This window comes from Molothrus aeneus, chromosome 5, assembly GCF_037042795.1.
Source record: "Molothrus aeneus isolate 106 chromosome 5, BPBGC_Maene_1.0, whole genome shotgun sequence".
NCBI classification, from domain to species: Eukaryota; Metazoa; Chordata; class Aves; order Passeriformes; family Icteridae; genus Molothrus; species Molothrus aeneus.
The window spans coordinates 69796486-69809882 of NC_089650.1; positions in this window are offsets into that span (position 1 = coordinate 69796486).

The window sequence follows — 13397 nt, forward strand, 5'->3', positions numbered from 1 at the left end:
TGGATCCTGCCCAGACACTTCCCAGAACTTGTCCAGAGCCTGCCTAGATCCTGCCTGGGTTTTCCCCAAATCCTGCCTGGACCTTTCCTGGGCCCTGTCTGGATTTTTCCCAAATCCTTCCTGGCCCTTCCCCAGCCTGGGGAGCACCTGGAATTTGCCAGAGCAGGAGCTGGGAACTCAGGATACAGGAAGGGGGATTTTCCTGGGAGCTGCCAGCCCTGTCTGTGTGCCAGGTAAGATCCAGGAGGGATCACAGTGGGATCAGAGGGATCCCATTCCCAATCCTGTTCCTGGTCCCATTCCTAATCCCACTCCCAATCCCAGTCCTCATTTCCTGATCCCAATCCCATTCCCATTCCTGATCCCACTCCCATGTGAGGGTCCGGCCCCATTCCCGCTATCCCAGTAGGATTTGTTCCCAGTAGGATTTGTTCCCAGTGCCCTGGGGCCGCTGGAATTGTCCTGGCCCCTCGGGGAACTCCTGGAATCTGGGGGACAGGGCAGCCTGCAGGGAATGGCGCCTCCCTGGCTCTCCTGGAGGAAATCCGGGACGTTTCCCCTCCCCGAGGTAAAAAACCCCAAAAAATCCCAATGAAACCTCTGGATCTGAACCAGGCCAAAGGACAAACCCGGGCGCTGCTCCTGAGCCGAGGGTGACAACGGTGACACGGACAGGGCAGGAAGGGACACAGATCCCCGGGAATGCTGGAGCTGTCCAGGGGTGGATGTGTCCCCTCTGTCCCCAAACTCTGGGACAGCTCTGGTGACAAAAGTGGGGACAATGTTGGGCAGGGCTGTGGCAGGAGGGAGGGTGGCACTTGGGGACACTGCCCTGTGTGGCTTTGTCACATGGGGGGACAGGGGAAGGGGACACAGAGAGGAGACAGGGACACTCATGGGGGCACGGTGCAGGGGATGGGGACACACATGGGGACAAGGGAGAGGCATGGGGACACACATGGGGACAGGATAGGGGGAGAGGGACATGCATGGGGACGGGGGGGGTGACAGGGATACATGGAGGGAGCAGGAAAAGGAGGTGAGGGGACACATGAGAGGGCAGGGGACAGCTGGAGGGGCACACCAGGGCAGGAAGGGCTTGGGGACACTGGAGAGGGCAGGAAAAGGGAATGGGGACAGGAAAAGGGGGGACAGGAAAAGGGGGATGGGGACATCCAGGGGGGACAGGAAAAGGGGGACTGGGGACAGCAGCCGGAGGGGTCTGGGGACACGCAGGGGACAGGGGGAAGGGACATGGGGGCGGGCAGGGGGAGGGGGTGAGTCCCTCCTTCCGTGCCAAGGGTGACAGCGCTGTGAGCTGGCCCCGTGCCCGGCAGGAGCTGTGACCTTGTCCCCTTGTCCCCGCCCCGCTCCGGCACTGCCCCATTGTGTCCCCACCCACGCCTGGCCGGGGCAGTGCCACCGCGAGCGCCGCAGCCAGGGCACCGCCTGTCCCCGTGTCCCTCTGTCCCCGTGTCCCTCTGTCCCCGTGCCGTGCTGCCGGCTCTGTCCCCGCCCGGGTCCCACAGGAAGGGACAATCCCGGTCCCGCCAAGGTGTTTCCTGCGCTCCCGATAGGGCCGGGCAGCGCGTCCGGAGCTGGCGCTGACCCCACAGCCGGGCACTGACCCTACAGCTGGCACTGACCCCAAACTGGCACTGACCCCAGAGACCCCACAGCCAGGCACTGACCCTACAGCTGGCACTGACCCCAAACTGGCACTGACCCCAGAGACCCCACAGCCAGGCACTGACCCTACAGCTGGCACTGACCCCAGAAACCCCAAAGCCAGGCACTGACCCCGGAGCCGGGCACTGATCCCAGGGCTGGCATGGACCCCAGAGTCAGGCACTGACCCCAAAACCAGGCACTGACCCCAGAGACCCCACAGCCAGGCACTGACCCCAAAGCCAGGCACTGACCCCGGAGCTGGCACGGACCCCGGAGACGCCAGAGTCGGGCACTGGCCCCGGAGCCGGACATGCCACATCCCCCCTGTCACCCGCAGTTGCCTGTGCCCACCCTGTGCCCCCTGTGCCCCGTCCCCACTGGCGGTGCCCCTGGGTCCGGTGGGAGCCCCGGGCTGTCCCCGGGGTCCTGTGCTGTCCCCTGTGCTGTCCCCTGTGAGCCCTGTGCTGTGCCCTGTGCTGTCCCCTGGGCGGGCAGGACGCGGCCGGGGGCGGTGGCCGGCGGGGCCGGGTGTCCCTTCCTGGCAGGAAAGGGGCCGAGCGGAGCCGCCGGGGCCGGGAGTTTCCTGCGGGATCCGGCCCCGCGGGCGCCAGCAGCGGAGCGGCCGCCGGCCGAGAGGGGTCCCGGGCCAGGTAACGGCACCGGGGGGTCCGGCGGGTCCGGCCGCCCCCCGAGCGCGGGGCTGGGGCTGCCCCGCTCCCCAGCGGGGCTGTGGGGCCGGGACCGGCGGGGCGGGAGCGCCCGGTGCCCTCGGAGGTGCCGGGGCGGTGCCGGTGCCTCGCCCCGTGGTCACCGGGTGGGTCGGCCCCGGGGTCCGGGGGGGTTCGGGGGGCACCGAGGAGGGAGCGGCGCTGCTCTCGCTGCCCGGCGCGGGGGTCGGCGCTGCCCCCCGCCCCCGCGGCTCATCCCGGGCTGGGGGGGGAGAACTCCGCGGGGCCGGCCGGGGGGTGCCGGGGGACACCGAGAAACGGGGGGGTCCGGGACGGGGGATGCGCAAGAACCGGGGAATCAGCGGGAGCTCGGGGGGGGTACCGGGACCCCCGCGGAGCCGCCGAAGTTTTTCCGTGCGCCCGCCCCTTCCGTGCGCACCGGGCTGGCCGTTGCCATGACAACTCCTAAAACTGAGCCCCGCTGCCGGCGGCGGGGGCCGAGCCCGCGGGGGATCCGCCGTGCGCGCCGCTCCCCGCCCGGCCCCGCCGCCGCCCCCGCCCCGCAACGCTCCCGCAACGCTCCCGCCCCGCTCCGCTCCGCCGCCGGCGGCCGCCGCGGCGATGGTGGCTCGGGCCGCGCCGCCCGCAGCCCCGCAGGTACCGGGAGCCACCGGGAGGCGCGGGGGATGCGCGGGGCGGGGGCGGGAGCGCGGGGGATGCTGCGGGGGCCGTCGGCGCCCCCGGAGCGTTCGGGGGCGGCGGGGATGGGCGGGAGTGGCGGGGGGGGGAGGCCGAGGCTCGGCTTTCCGCGGAACGGGGGCTGCGATGTGCCCGGGGCGCGTGGGCAGCCGAGCGCGGCGGGTCTGGGGGAGAAGAGCGGGGAACGGGGCTGGCAGCCATGGGCTCGTGCCGGGATTTTGGGGGCGGATTTTGCCGGGAACGGGAGCCGGCGGCAGGCAGAGTTCGGGGGTGGCGGCGGAGAGGGGGGGGGGGTCTGGCCGGGGCCTGGTGTTGGTTTTGTGGCTCTCCCGGTTGTGGTTCGGGCAGGATTGTGCGGATCTCCCCTCAAAAATCCGATTTTGTGGGTGCGGGAGCTGAAGTTGCGCAGGGAGTTCTGCCCGGCCGGGCTGGCCCGGGTCAGGAGCTGTTCCCGGCACTCGGGATTGATTTTTGGGCAGCCCTGAGCAGGGAATTCATGGGATTTATGGCATTTGTGGGGTTGGGATCCTTTCTGGGCCTCAGCTGGTGAAATCGCTCCCCGATGCCTTGGGAAAAGTGAATTTACCCCTCTCTGCTCCTCCCAGCCCGGGTTTGAGGAAGGAGATTCCAGAGCTGAGCAGGTGCAGGTCCCCTCTGGATTTCCCCTGGATAAACTTCCCTGGAAACTTCTGTCCTCCTGTCCTGTGGGTGATGGAGGCAGCAGATTCCCAAAATTCCTCCTCAGAGCTGCTCTTACATAACCCAAGGGGCTCTTTGTTCTTCCTGCACCTGCACGGGAGCCCTGGGCGAGGCCAAAGGGGCAAAAAAGGCACCGAGGAGGGGCCTTTTATTCCCGAAAAATTATCCTGGAATGCTTTGGGTGGAAGGCAGTTTAAAGCTTATCCCCATCCACGGGCACTTTTCACCCTCCCAGGTTGCTCCAGCCTGGCCTGGGGCACCGCTGTTCTTTTGGGTTTTTTGGTGTCGCTGAGCAGCCTGAAAACCCTAAACATCCCAAGCTGTGGATAATTCCCGAATATTCTCAATATTATGGGAATTCTGGCGTGAACCCCCCCCGGCCCGAGCCGCCCGTGTTTGGGGCTGTGCTGCTCGCTCGTGCTCTGGGGGGGGACGGGGAACACAAAACCACCCAAAACCGCCCGAACCCCCCCCAAAACGGCTGTGGAGCACTCCCAGCAGAGCCGAGCAGCCCGCCCTACACTACGGAACGTTCTGCCGAGATTTCCAGCCCCTAAAAATTCCCAGCGCTGCCTCCCCCGCGCGGCACCACGTGCGGGCGGCCAGGCACGTGTGGAGCGCGAGTGCGGGGAGGGGACACGGCCGGGGGGGCTGCGAGGGCCCCCCTTCCCGGCTCCCGCCTTCCTGGGATGCAGCCCGGGCCCCCCTTCCCGGCTCCCGCCTTCCTGGGATGCAGCCCGGGCTCCTTTTCCCATCTCCTGCATTCCAGGGATGCAGCCCAGGCCCCCCTTCCCATCCCTCAGTGTTCCAGGGATGCAGCCCAGGCTCCTTTTCCCATCTGCTGCATTTCAGGGAAGCAGCCCAAGCTCCTTTTCCTCTCTCCTGTATTCCAGGGATGCAGCCCAGGCTCCTCTTCCCATCTCTCAGTGTTCCAGGGATGCAGCCCGGGCTCCTTCTCCCATTTTTCATTATTCCGGGGGAGAATTTTCGACTCCTCTCTGTCTCCCTCTCCTCTCCTCTCCTCTCCTCTCCTCTCCTCTCCTCTCCTCTCCTCTCCTCTCCTCTCCTCTCCTCTCCTCTCCTCTCCTCTCCTCTCCTCTCCTCTCCTCTCCTCTCCTCTCCTCTCCTCTCCTCTCCTCTCCTCTCCTCTCCTCTCCTCCTCAACCCAGGTTCCTTTTCCCATCCCTCCGTGTTCCAGGGATTTGGCCCGGGTTCCTTCTTCAATCTCTTGGTGTTCCAGGGAAGCAGCCCAGGCTCCTTCTCCCATCTTTCATTATTCCAGGGGAGAATTTTGGACTTCTCCTCTCCTCTTCTCCATTCCAGGGATGCAGCCCAGGCTCCTTTTCCCTCCCTCAGTGTTCTAGGGAGCAGCCTGAGCTCCCTTTCCCATCTCTTGGCATTCCAAGGAAGCAGCCCAGGCTCATTTTCCTCCCTCCTGTGTTCCAGGGAAGCATCCTGGATTCCCTTTCCCCTGTCCCAGTGCTCCAGGAGGCATCCTGGGCTCTCCCAGTGTTCCAAGGGAGCAGCTGGGACTCCCCCTCTCCTCTCCTCTATTCCAGGGATGCATCCTGGGCTCCTTTTCCCGTCTCTTGGTGTTCCAGGGATGCAGTCTGGGCTCTTTCCGTATTCCAGGGGGGCTGCCTGAGCTCCCCTTCCCCTCTTCTGTATTCCAGGGATGCAGCCTGGGCTCCCCTTCCTGCTTCTCCGTGTTCCAGGCTCCTCTTCCCTCCTGTCCTGCATCCCAAGGGAACAGCCTGAACTCTCCTTTCCCCTCTCATATTCCAGGGAAGCAGCCTGGGCTCCCCCTCTCCTCTCACAGTTTCCAGGGATGCATCCTGTGTCTCCCTTTCCCATCTCTTGCTGTTCCAGGCTCCTCTTCCCTTCTTTCCTGTATTCCAGGAGAACAGCCTGAACTCCCCTTCTCCTCTCCTGCATTCCAGGGAGCAGCCCAGGATCCTTTTCCCTTTCTCACTGTTCCAGGAGCCATCCTGGGTTCCCCTTTTCCCTCTCTCACTGTTCCAGGAGCCATCCTGGGTCCCCTTTTCCCTCTCCCAGTGTTCCAGGAGCCATCCTGGGTTCCCCTTTCCCTCTCCCAGTGTTCCAGGAGCCATCCTGTGCTTCCTTTCCCTCTCTCAGTGTTCCAGGAGCCACCCTGGGTTCCCCTTTCCCTCTCCCAGTGTTCCAGGAGCCATCCTGTGCTTCCTTTCCCTCTCTGTGTTCCAGGAACCATCCTGGGTTCCCTTTTCCCTCTCCCAGTGTTCCAGGAGCCATCCTGTGCTTCCCTTTCCTCTCCCAGTGTTCCAGGCTCCTCTCCCCCCCTCTCCTGCATCCCAAGGGAACAGCTTGGACTCCCCTTTTTTCCTCTCCCATGTTCCAGGGGAGCACCCTGGGCTCTTTCCATGTTCCAGGGGAGCACCCTGGGCTCCCTTTCCCTCTCCTGCATCCCAAGGGAGCAGCTTGGGCTCCCCCTCTCCTCTCGCAGTGTTCCAGGGATGCAGCCTGGGCTTCCCTTTCCCACCTCCCTCCCAGTGTTCCAGGGAAGCATCCTGGGCTCTCCCAGTGTTCCAGGGAGCAGCTGGGACTCCCCCTCTCCTCTCCATGTTCCAGGCAAGCAGCCCAGGCTCCTTTGTCATCTCCTGGTGTTCCAGGAGCCATCCTGTGCTTCCCTTTCCTCTCTCCGTGTTCCAGGCTCCTCTTCCCGCCCTCTCCTGCATCCCAAGGGAACAGCCTGAACTCTCCCTCCCCTCTCATATTCCAGGGAGCAGCCTGGGCTTCCCCTTCTCCTCCCTCAGTGTTCCAGGGACGCATCCTGGGTTCTTTCCTTCTTCCAGGGAGGCTTCTCTTCCCTCTCCCAGTGTTCCAGGGAAGCAGTCTGGGCTTCCTGTCCCCACTCTCGGTGTTCCAGGGGAAAACCTGGGCTCCCTTTCCCATCTTTTGGTATTCCAGGGGAAAACCTGGGCTCCCTTTCCCATCTCTTGGTGTTCCAGGGGAAAACCTGGGCTCCCTTTCCCATCTCTTGGTGTTCCAGGGGAAAACTTGGGCTCCTTTTCCCATCTTTTGGTATTCCAGGGGAAAACCTGGGCTCCCTTTCCCATCTCTCAGTGTTCCAGGCTCCCCTTCCCTTCTCTCCTGCATTCCTGGGAAGCAGCCTGTTCTCCCCTTCCCCTCTCCTGCATTCCAGATGGGAATTCTGTTCTCCCCTTCCCCTCTCCATTATTCCAGAGGGGAATTCTGTTCTCCCCTTCCCCTCTCCATTATTCCAGAGGGGAATTCTGTTCTCCCCTTCCCCTCTCCATTATTCCAGAGGGGAATTCTGTTCTCCCCTTCCCCTCTCTGGCCGTGATGGATTTGGGGTGCAGCTCAGGGATTCGTGTTCAGTGGGGCAGCTCCTGGATTTTCCATGGAAAAGCCGTGGCTGGAGGGTCCTTGGAGCACTCCAGGCCCTCTGTGCACGGGAGGAAAATTGGGAATTGGGATGGGCAGAACCATCTTCCTGTCCTCTTCCTGCTCCGTGCCTGCTGGGATCTGCTGCTCCAGCTCTTCCCGGCTGGAGCTGTGGGGTTCAGTGGGAACTGTGAGGTGGAATTCCCTGAATTCCTAAATCCCTGAATTCCCTGAATTCCCCAAATCCCCTGGCTTCACTCAATGCCCCAAATCCCCTGAATCCCTGAATTCACTTGGAGCTGGAGCACAGGGAGAGGTTCCCATCCTCTTCCTGCTCCGTGCCCAATGGGATGTGCTGCTCCAGGACCACGAGGAGCTGTGGGATGGAGTGGGGACCTGTGGGGTGGAATTCCATGAATCCCCCAAAATCCCTGAATCCCCCAAATCCCCTGACTCCCTAAATCCCCTGACTCCCCCAAATCAAATCTCTGAATTCCCTGAACCCCCAAAATCCCTGAATCCTCTGAATTCCCTGACTCCCCTGAATCTCTGAATTCCCTGAATCCCCTGACTCCCCATAATCCCCCGAATTCCCTGAGTCCTCTGAATTCCCTGACTCCCCCAAATTCCCTGAATTCCCTGAATCCCTGACTCCCCATAATCTCTGAATTCCTTGCATCCCCCGAATTCCCTGAATCCTCTGAATCCCTCAGTTCCTGACTCTCCTGAATTCCCTGAATCCCCCAAATTCCCTGACTCCCTAAATCCCCTGACTCCCCCAAATCTCTGAATTCCCTGAACCCCTAAATTCTCTGCATCCCTGAATCTTCTGAACCCCCTGACTCCCCTGAATTCCCCCAACCCTGGACTCCCCATAATCTCTGAATTCCTTGCATTCCCTGAATTCCCTGAATCCTCTGATTCCCCCAAATTCCCTGAATCTTTGAATCCTCTGAATTCCCTGACTCCCCCGAGTCTCTGAATTCCCTGAACCCCCGAATCCCCCAAATCCCTGTATCCCCTGACTTCCCTGAAACCCCTGAATCCCCCAAATCCCTGAATCCCGACTTCTCCGAATCCCTCAATCCCTGACTCCCCTGAACCCCCCAATTCCCTGACTCCCTTGAATCCCTGACTTCCCTGAATCCTGTGAATCCGTCAATCCCCAACTCCCCTGAATTTCCTGAACCCCCAAATTTCCTGAATCCCCTGAAATCCCTGAATCCCCCGATCTCCCCGAATCCCTCAATTCCCGAATTCCCGACTCCCCGAGCTCCCTCCCCCCGGCACGGCGGAGCAGGAGCGGGAGGCCGCAGCTAAAAGGAGCACAAAGAGTAAATTGCCACCATCCCACTCCCGGAGGCAGCGCAGCTCTGTCACCGCTGTCACCGCTGTCACTGTGACAACGGGCACGGCTCGGGGGCAGGCGGAGCCCGCGTGGGCCGCGCCCGCGGTGACACCGCCGTGACAGCGCCACACTGGGGACAGCGCCACAGCGGGGACAGTGCCACAGCGGGGACAGTGGCACACTGGGGACAGCGCCACAGCGGGGACAGTGGCACACTGGGGACAGCGCCACAGCGGGGACAGTGGCACACTGGGGACAGTGCCACAGCGGGGACAGTGCCACACTGGGGACAGTGCCACAGCGGGGACAGTGCTACACTGGGGAGAGTGCCCCACTGGGGACAGCGCCACAGCGGGGACAGTGGCACACTGGGGACAGTGCCACAGCGGGGACAGTGCCCCACTGGGGAGAGTGCCACAGCGGGGACAGTGGCACACTGGGGAGAGTGCCACAGCGGGGACAGTGGCACACTGGGGAGAGTGCCACAGCGGGGACAGTGGCACACTGGGGACAGCGCCACAGCGGGGACAGTGGCACACTGGGGACAGTGCCACAGCGGGGACAGTGCCCCACTGGGGAGAGTGCCCCACTGGGGAGAGTGCCACAGCGGGGACAGTGCCACAGCGGGGACAGTGGCACACTGGGGAGAGTGCCACAGCAGGGACAGTGCCACAGCGGGGACAGTGCCACAGCGGGGACAGTGGCACACTGGGGACAGTGCCACAGCGGGGACAGTGCCACAGCGGGGACAGTGGCACACTGGGGACAGTGGCACAGCGGGGACAGTGGCACACTGGGGACAGTGCCACAGCGGGGACAGTGGCACACTGGGGACAGTGCCACAGCGGGGACAGTGGCACACTGGGGAGAGTGCCACAGCGGGGACAGTGCCACAGCGGGGACAGTGGCACACTGGGGACAGTGGCACAGCGGGGACAGTGCTACACTGGGGACAGTGCCCCACTGGGGACAGTGCCACAGCGGGGACAGTGGCACAGCGGGGACAGTGCCACAGCAGGGACAGTGCACAGCAGCTCGGGCAGGGACAGCCCTGGGGACAGCGGGTACAGTGGCACAGCGGGGACAGTGCCACAGCAGGGACAGTGCCACACTGGGGACAGTGCCACAGCGGCTCGGGCAGGGACAGCCCTGGGGACAGCGGGGGGCAGTGGTGGCAGTGGGTGACAGTGGGTGCCAGGCCAGGTGGCAGCTGTGGCAGAGGGTGGCAGTGGGTGACAGCGGGTGGCAGCAGTGACAGTGGGTGCCAGGCCTGGTGGCAGTGGTTGCAGAGGGTGACAGCAAGTGACAGAGGGTGGCACTGGCCAGACCTGGTGGCAGTGGGTGGCAGCAGGTGACAGAGAGTGGCAGTGGCCAGGTCTGGGGACAGCAGGGGGCAATGGTGGCAGCATGTGGCAGAGTGGCAGTGGGTGCCAAGCTGGGTGGCAGCATGTGGCGGAGGATGGTGGAGGATGGCACAGGCCAGGCCTGGGGACAGAGGGTGGCAGTGGTGGCAGAGGGTGGCAGTGGCCAGGCCAGGTGGCAGTGGGTGTCAGCAGGTGACAGAGGATGGTACTGGCCAGGTAGTGGGTGGCAGAGGGTGACAGTGGCTGACAAAGGGTGGCAGAGGGTGGCACTGGCGGACAAAGGGTGACAGAGGGTAGCAGTGGCCAGGCCTGGTGGCAGCAGGTGACAGAGGCTTTCAGAGGGTGGCAGCGGGTGGCACTGGCCAGGCCTCGTGGCAGCGAGAGGCCGTGTCAGGCCTGGTGGCAGTGGGTGGCAGAGGGTGGCACTGGCCAGGCCTGGTGGCAGCGAGAGGCCGTGTCAGGCCTGGTGGCAGCAGGTGGCACTGGCCCGGCCGCCAGGCTGGCGCTGGGGACAGCAGGGACGCACTCCAGGGTAACCCGAGCAGGGAGCGGCCGATTCCTCCCTCATGAAATATTGAGGGCCCTAGCGGCTCGGTGGCACCGGGGTGGCCCTGGCGCGGGACTCGGGGACAAACGGGGCCGGGCGGGGCCTGGGGGTGGCAGCGCGGCTTCGGCGGGGCTGGGCCCCAGGGGGCACCCCACCGACACCCCCTGCACCCCACAGACACCCCCTGCACCCCACATACACCACCTGCACCCCATAGACGCCTCCTGTACCCCACAGACACCTCCTGTACCCCACAGACAGCTCCTGCACCCCACAGACACCCCCTGCACCCCACAGACACCCCCTGTACCCCACAGACAGTTCCTGTACCCCACAGACACCTCCTGTACCCCATAGACACCCCCTGCACCCCACAGACACCCCCTGCACCCCATAGACAGCTCCTGCACCCCACAGACACCCCCTGTACCCCACAGACACCTCCTGTACCCCATAGACAGCTCCTGCACCCCACAGACACCTCCTGCACCCCATAGACAGCTCCTGCACCCCACAGACACCCCCTGTACCCCACAGACGCCTCCTGCACCCCACAGACACCCCCTGTACCCCACAGACACCCCCTGTACCCCACAGACAGCTCCTGTACCCCACAGTGGGGCTGGGGGTCATGGTCCTGCACAGCCCCAGCTGGGAGGGGATGGTGCTGTGGGGGGCACTTTCTGGGAATCCCAGAATCCCCAAATCCCAGAATCCCCAAATCCCAGAATCCGGGATTTCAGAATCCCGGAACCCCCGAACCCAAGAATCCCAGAACCCACAATCCCCAAATCCCAAAATTCCAGAATCCAGGATTCTGGAACACCAGAAGCCCATAATCCAAAATCCCATATTCCCACAATCACAGAATCCCAGAACCCCAGGTTCCAGAGCCCCAGAACCCCACAATCCAGAACCCCAGAATCCCAGATCCCAGAACTCCAGAAACCTGCAATCCCATAATCCAGAACCCTAGACCTGAGAATCCCAGAATCCAAAACCCCCAAATCCCTGAACCCCACAATCCCAGAATTCCAGAACCCAGATCTCAGAATTGTTTATGTTGAAAAAAATCCCTCCAAGGTCACCGACCCCAACCCGTGCCTGGTCCCCACCTTGTCCCCAACCCAGATCCCTGAGTGCCACATCCAGGAATTCCCAGAATCCCAAATCCCATCTTCCCACAATCCCAGAATTCCAGAACCCAGATCTCAGAATTGTTTATGTTGGAAAAAATCCCTCCAAGGTCACCGACCCCAACCCGTGCCTGGTCCCCACCTTGTCCCCAACCCAGATCCCTGAGTGCCACATCCAGGAATTCCTGGGACACCTCCAGGGATGGGGACCCCAACACTTCCCTGGGAATCCCATCCCAAATTCCGGTGGAATTTTCACGCTGGGATGAGAAGCACCAAGAGACCCCCATGGGTTTGGGTTCGGTGCCGGGCACCAAAAACCCCAAAAATGGATTTTGGGGTCGGGGCTGTCTCCCACCCCATCCCTTGGGAAGGGCTGGCATTCCTGCCCTTTTTTCGGGAATGATTTCAGCTTCCAGGCCTGGATCTCTCTGCTTTTTCTGGAAACCCTCCGGGGAGCGGCAAGAATGGCCGGAAGCGCCGTGGGGCGGCCGTTCCTTTCCCTTCCCTCCCGCAGGAAATGCCCGCGGCCCTTCCCGGCCCCGCAGCCGCGTCCCCGGGATGCTCCCGGCTGGAATGGGGGCTGCAGCTCCCGGAGAGCCCAGGAGCCCGGGATGAGCCCTTCCCACGGTGATTCTTGAGCCTTTGGAGGGTCCCTGGGGGATCCCGTTGGGATGGGAGATCCCGGAGCTCTCCCTGGTGTCACCGCCAGCCCCAGGGGACCTTGGGGACAGTGGGATGGCAGCGGGAGGTGACAATTTTTCCAAATCCGTGGATGAGTTTGGTTTTCCCAGAAAAACTGGGGCTGGTTTGGGTTTTTTTTCCACAGGAATTTTCTGGAAAAATGTGAGGGTTGGGATGGGAGCAAGAATCCCAGGATCCAGGATCCTTGGGAGTGTGAGGGTTGGGATGGGATCAAGAATCCCAGGATCCTTTAGGAATGTGCGGGTTGGGATGCGAAGAAGAATCCCAGAACTCAGAATCCTCTGGAATGTCAGGGTTGGGATGGGAACAAGAATTCTAAAACCCAGGATCCTTTGGGATTTGAGGGTTGGGATGGGAGCAAGAATCTCAGGATCCAGGATTCCTGAGAATGTGAGGATTGGTATGAGAACAAGGATTTCAGGATCCTTGGGAACGTGAGGGGTTGGGATGGGAACAACAAACCCAGAATCCTCAGGAATGTGAGGGTTGGGATAGGAACAAGAATTCCAAAACCCAGAATCCTTTGGGATTTGAGGGTTGGGATGGGAACAAGAATCCCAGGATCCAGGATCTTTGGGAATGCCAGGGTTGGGATCCTGACGGCTGCAAACCTCCTGGATCTCTGGCACAATTCATTCCCCGTGCTGAGTTGAATTTCTTGGGGCCAGTGAAAAACTCTGGAATCTTTTCCCTCCCATTCCCAGGAGAATCTCCTCCCGCCAGCATCCCATTTCTCTTCCCGGCGCCTCTGGAATCCCTGGATACGCATTCCCAGGGCTGGAATTCCAGCCGGGCCTCACCTGAGCCCTGAAGGGGGCTGGAGAGCAGGAAAATCCCTCCCGGTGCTGCCGTGATCCCCGGAGCCCCCCCGGCAGCGCCTCCCCCTCCGGAACCTCTGGATCCGGCTGGGAATTCTCTCCTTGGTGCTTCCTGCCAGGCAGGGAAGCGTTTCCTCCTCCCCTTCAGCGCCGGATCCCACGGGATTTTCCGCTCCTGCTCAGGATGTCACGGCTCTTATCTCACTCCCCTCTCCTCTCCCAAGTCCCGAGGCGCCAATTCCGCCTTTTCCTCCCCCTTCCTGCGAGTTCTCCTCGCCCTTTGGCCGCTCTTCCCGCCCGTTTTGGGTTTTCCTGGGATTTGTGTTTTATGGGGAGCTCAGGCTGGGAAGGCCTGGGC